Source organism: Nelumbo lutea, chromosome 3 (assembly GCF_056320005.1).
Source record: "Nelumbo lutea isolate HS-2025 chromosome 3, American lotus-T2T, whole genome shotgun sequence".
NCBI classification, from domain to species: Eukaryota; Viridiplantae; Streptophyta; class Magnoliopsida; order Proteales; family Nelumbonaceae; genus Nelumbo; species Nelumbo lutea.
In genome coordinates this window covers 14515539-14521538 of record NC_142686.1, presented here as the reverse complement: position 1 = coordinate 14521538, position 6000 = coordinate 14515539, and the positions used below count along the sequence as shown (strand labels likewise).

Here is a 6000-nt window from a genome sequence, read left to right as displayed (position 1 = left end):
TGATATTTGTTTTTGGAACTTACAATTCACATGGGAGAATACCCCCTACAACTTATTTATAGATTTTAGAAATCTCATTTCCTTTTTCAACTTCCCAAGTTAATCTCTCCAACAAGTGGATCACAATGATACAGGTTTCTGCATCGTTACCAGTTTACCAGAGCAATGACCACCCTACAGAAAACAGGAAACTGCAATACTGAAGAGAGGAGGACAAGGCCCTAGTTATTGTCTTATTTATCAACCAAACAAGTGGTGCAAAATTTTAATTTCAATACCAAAACCAATATTTTGTTGTTCTAAACTAAAAATTAAATTACATGCATCCATCTGCAAAAAATTATATATGCTCCAAGCTCTCATCTAGAAAAGCTTAGAGAAATATAGGAAAATACAACAGTGAGGCAACTATCAAGCTAAAGAGTAGTAACCGTTAACCAAGATTCTCTATGCAGTGCCATTAGGTAGCTGAGCAGCTTTTGCAGGTGGATTGAGCTCATCCCAAGCTTCGATCCATGTGACCATGGCATCTGCTAGCTTGACAAAGTAGGGATCTACTTCCCCAAGCCTAGCAACGTAACACATCTGAACAGCGGTGCATTCCTTTGGAAGGGATACTGACTGGAAGAAAGGGATCAGCTCTTCTTGCCAATAAATACCCTTGTATTCCTTCTTAAGGTTCACGAATGGATTGCTTGCTTTGCTGTGCCAGATGTAGGGCAGACCAGTTTTGATACCCCATCCCAAGTGGTCACATATCTATCACCTACAAAATCACAAACCAGAGGGACAAAATTTCAACAATTTTCTATGCCAAAAGTTTTCTTTGTATTTATGCCACATTTTGAGGCAATATGAGAAATTCATAACGAATTAGGCAGGGAAACAGACAATTCATACAAGAACAAAGATCTAGCTTCATAGTATCACAATAAAACTCATAAGAAAAAGAAGGAACTGAGAGATGGATTTACCTTACTGCACCAGCCAGCCCACATATCGTCATAGTCATAGCGCCCAATTGGTTGACCATCACCCATGAGTCCAAAGTACATTGCAGGACCAATAATTTCCCGGTTGGATGCCAGATTCATACCACACATAGGGAACAGGGTGCCCTTAGGTACGGTCAGAACCGCATCGACATACCTGATAAAGATAAGAAAATGGTTAACAAACACCAAACATGGAAAGAGCTAGGGTACATATCAGGATCTTCTGCCACAAAAAAGACCACCACACCACCCCTTGTGCTCCGCTCAAGAGGCTTGACAAGCTGGGTGGGAGCATCATAGTCTAGGATGTTGAGCCAAAGGCCATGAGAAACAGCAGTTGGTACACCCTCATGTAGACTGAAAGGGTATTCATGGACAAAGTCTGTGCCTTCTCGGTAAGGATCATACAGAGTGTTTAAGAAAAAAGGAGTAGATGGGGAAAGAAGATTTTTTATGTGCTGCTCCAGTGCATTGATCTGTTTGCAAGATGGATCCTTAGCAACCTGTGTACATCTAAGCACAAACACTGAAACACTTAGATAATAAAAAAAGAAGAGAGAAAAAATAGAGAAAATCCAAGCATAAAGATCCTGTAATTGATCCCCAAGCATCTAAAACATCGAAATTGTGAAATTTAAAGTGGCTTTTTTTTGGTACTAAACACTTTTAGGTGGCCTAAACTATAGGAATTGGTGCTTCATAATGATCCTCTCCACAAGTAGAGGACCCTCTTTTAAATACTCACAGCTGTACATTACATTGTGAATCCAATAATGAATTTAAAATTGCATAACTAATGCTCTACAGCATCTGGAGAGGGGGAAAACTGTTCTTTCTAAAAGTGAAATCTCAAAACAGAAAAACAAACTAGTCTAGCCCAAAATGCAATTCAAATTGCTGTAGCCAAAACACTCAAATCGACATCTTATCTTAAGACAACTACTATAGCCAAATGAATATAACACTTCACAGGGATGATAGAAAAGACAGGAAATCTCTAATGAAAGAGTACAGATCTTGGAGAATAACAAATAAGCAAAACCCAGAGAAGTTAAATGAAATCCCACTCCACAGAAATCCATTGTCAAAAGTTCCCAAATATTCAAAAAAGATATATGCATGTATACATGAACAGATTATAAAAACCAATCTTGAATGACACTACAGATAATGATATTTTCGCTTCAAAGCAGTTAGCACTATGCAGTAACCTGATCTTTTCTGTTTAACTCCAGAGAAGGTTGCCAATTATTTATTTATCTATTAGGGCAAGAGTTGAGGAAAGAAAGAAACTACTATTCACACAATAAATTGAAAAAAAAAAGATATTTTCGCAAAATATTCATAATAAAAATTCAATCTTTCTAGTCACGACACCACATCAACAAGGTTGATTTTGGAAAATGGATGAAAGGAACCTCATACCTAGTAATACAACAACAGAAAAATTAAGAGTTCAGCCCATAAGCAAGCTATGACTAAAAGTGGGGACGAAGCGGAGAACATAGTAAACACAAAATTAAGGAGATACAAGACATAAAGAACTGGACCAGATCTAATATGAATAACTCCAGACAACCCTACAAAACCCAACCAAGAAATATGCACCAACTCACAATAAACAAAACTGTGACAGCAAAAGAGTCATCAAAGCAAATCAAATTAAAATCTGGTCTTCACACTACAAGCAAGAGCATGTGAACTAAATCACATGAAAAAACCCACCCTTCCCAGAATTGACCAGAAAGAAAATCATCAAACGCCTAAAAGAAACCTCGAGCAGTGATCAAAAACACGAAAGAGAAACTCCACCTCGGCGTTCTTCCCCGCGGCGTCTCCATCTCTGGATTTAACGAAAACATCAATGATGCTTGGAGGTTCGGAAACTTTGGATACTCGTGGGATCAATTCAAAATCTGCTTCCTCTGGTGGTTTGCAAGTTAAGGTGAACGCCCAAGCTCCTCCTAAGATCAATGTGACCTCTGTTGGTCTAACTTCAATGGAATGCTTAGTTACCTGATTGGAGCATGCTTTTTGCAGCCATCACGACAGTCTTCTTGGCAGCGGAGAAGCAGTGGACGCTTCTTGATTGGAAGCCAAGACAACTCTTTCAGCTTAGTAAAGAAGAAGAAGATGGATAAAGTTCATGTTTTTGCCACAGGGAAGAGAAAAGAAGATGAAGAAACAAAAAGAAACGATTGGAAGCCAGATAGTCTTGGCGAGATTGGAAGCCAAGACTACCGGAGAGATCGAGACCCTGGAGGCTCTGACAGTACTGCAAAGAATGGGGATCTGCCCGGCGAGATTCATTATAGGGAGGTCGAGTCGGGTGAGACGATTCTCCCTCTCGTTCCAGCACGAGACGCCGACAAACTTGCAAAGGAAACAATCCAAGAACTGAGCTTTCCTTGAGGATCACTGAACGAGTTCTTGACGCCAGCAAGCACTTCACATCGCCCCCTATAGACACGTAGAGGCGAAAATCATGGCGGAGAGGAGGATAAGAAACAGCTGGGATCGATCCCTTGATCTCACTATGGCGGCAACGAGTAGTCGAAGAACAGAAGTATGAGCGGCGAATTGACTTCAGTTCTGAAATCAGGAGAGAGAGAGAGAGAGAGAGAGAGAGAGAGAACGAGGGTGAGGGCTCAGGAGAGAAGTGGAGAAGTAGAGGACACAAGGAGAGGTAGAGATGAGAAGGAAAGCGGGAAGACAAAGGGAAAAAGTGACACGCGTTAGGCATGCAAAATGGAGGGGAGAGAAGTGATCAGAGCACTTGTCTCTCATGCATTGTTCATACGTGCAATTTATTGATCTAATCGCTAACTACGTTAAGATTTCATTTGGAACATCGGATACAGTCATATAATTCAAACAGTGAATAAAGAAATATTTTTGAATTTCGTCAAGACGTCCCAAATTTCCCCAACTCTAGCTTTTTTCATTATTTTTGGAAGTTTCTTAAATGTTCTTTTCCAATTAAATTTACAGAAGTGGCAGAAGGGTCCTGGGGAACCAATTCGACTTCTAAAAGACGAATATCCGAAACTAACCTTCGTAGATGCAATCAGTCTCCATTCTCAACCCTAGCTACTTCTTTTGCCAGTGCAGGCAGTTCGTCCACGAGCATATGCTTCGTTCTGCAAAATTGCGCTCCACTTTTATCTAAAGATAAACTCAAAAAGACAGATCCATAGAAGTAGCATCAAAACAAAGAAGAAAGACCCCAAAGTCTGCTAAATAAAAGAAAAAGAGGAAAACAAGAGAGTAGGGAAACCAAAGAACACCTCGAAGCGCACGGCGATGACCTAAGATTGTTCAATTTGACCATTATTTTCATTGGAAAGACCTCGAGTTCTTTTAGAATGCGAAACGTAGATAACGATTCGCTTCTCGAATCTCTGATTCAGATGTATGAGACTGTGATATTTTTCCAATTCCGTAACGAAATGCGTAGCCTTTAACAGATCAACTTTTTCTTTTTTGTAATTTCTCTACGAGGAAGGAAAACAGAGAGGGAAAGACATTGCCCTCACAAAACTCCTCACACTTCTCTCACAATGCCCTAACCTATATCTTTTAGTCGTACACAATCCTCCGCTTCACCCTTTAGTACTAATATTACTATATGTTGATTGAGATTGAAGACATTGCCCTCACTATTCTAATCTTTACTCTCTCGTCTCTACAATGTTGGAAAGGAAAGTTGTTGTAACTTGTAACTAATAATTATAATAATTATAGTGCCTAAATACATAGTATTGCATCGGCTATAAAAAATGATCCTCATTCCTTTTGATTGCTTACGAAATATTTGCTTCATTGTTTTGGGTCTCGTTCTCTTAATTTTTGTTCTAACGTTAGTGTTGAATTACAAAATTTTTGTCAAAGACTACATTCTTTTTATAATAAAAAATCAGCCCCATAACACAAAAATCAACTAACTTGCACCATGAAAAATAATCATGCCCCATCTTGCTCATTTCATTCTTTTAAGAAACTCTACCTATAAAACTGTTGTCATAGATGTTTACTTTTGCAAAAGCACTTTTACAAAACACTTTATAAAAGTACTTTTACGAAAGCACTTTTATAAAACTACTACATGAAAGCACTTTTAGTAGGGTTGTTCATGGGTTAGGTTGGGTTGGTTTACTAAGATTTTTCCAATCAACCCGACCTGGTCGGGTTACCTAAAATTGAAACCAAAACTGACCCTGTGTTAAACAAAACTAACCTGGTTGGTTTTAGTCAAATTGGGTCGGTTTTGGTCGTTTCGGCTCTAAGTTCAACCATGCTTGAGAGTCAAATTGTATTAGAATAGAAGTTATCAAGAAAATAGAAAGTAAAATTGTATTAGAGAAAGAAGACTGAAATTTGTATATATCAAGAAACCTTCTAATCTAAGTAAAAAATGACACCTAATTATAATTGTAATCGGTTGTCCATTTGGTGTAAAAGACCATAGAAACTAGGATCCTTTGATTCTTTTCTTTAAACTTTTGCAAAAAAATTCTTTGTCTAGCTGTCTTACATTACTTGCCATTAATGTCATTCATAACTAGAAGACTAGAAATTAAGTTAGGTTGTAACTATGATAGAGACAACTTAGTTAATTAGGAACTAAATAGGTTGTAAGTACTAACTAGAAACTAACTACTAACTATTAAGTCGGTTTATAAGTTTTTACAACCCGAAATTGATCGGTATTGAAGAAAACCTGGCCAAATCGGGTTGGTCGGTTTGGTCAGATTGGGTCTTCTTATGAACAACCCTAACTTTTACAAAAGTACTTTTACGAAAGCACTTTTATGGTAGTACTTTTTAAAAAGTATTTTTACATAAAGGCACTTTTACGAAAGCACTTTTATGGTAGCATTTTTACGAAAGTACTTCTATAAAAGTTTACAAAAGTACTTTTAGAAAACATTTATGTCAATTGGTAAACAATGACTATGACTTTTTTTTAAGAATGTAAATGAGTAACATAGGACACTTGTTAGTT

General features: G+C 37.9%; 1 long non-coding RNA gene across 4 annotated transcripts; it reads right to left on the bottom strand.

Annotated features, from left to right (window-relative positions):
• Positions 1-253: 253 nt before the first annotated feature.
• LOC148863101 (uncharacterized) lies at positions 254-4655 on the bottom strand. Of its 4 annotated transcripts, none has more exons than XR_016109778.1 (4): positions 4283-4655; positions 4049-4160; positions 975-1149; positions 254-766 (listed from the first exon to the last, which is right to left on the bottom strand). It is a non-coding gene; the product is annotated as an uncharacterized LOC148863101 (long non-coding RNA). The 4 variants fall into 4 exon arrangements; XR_016109780.1 differs by having other exon boundaries at positions 4049-4135; XR_016109777.1 differs by lacking the exons at positions 4049-4160; positions 4283-4655 and adding an exon at positions 2721-3776.
• Positions 4656-6000: the final 1345 nt, after the last annotated feature.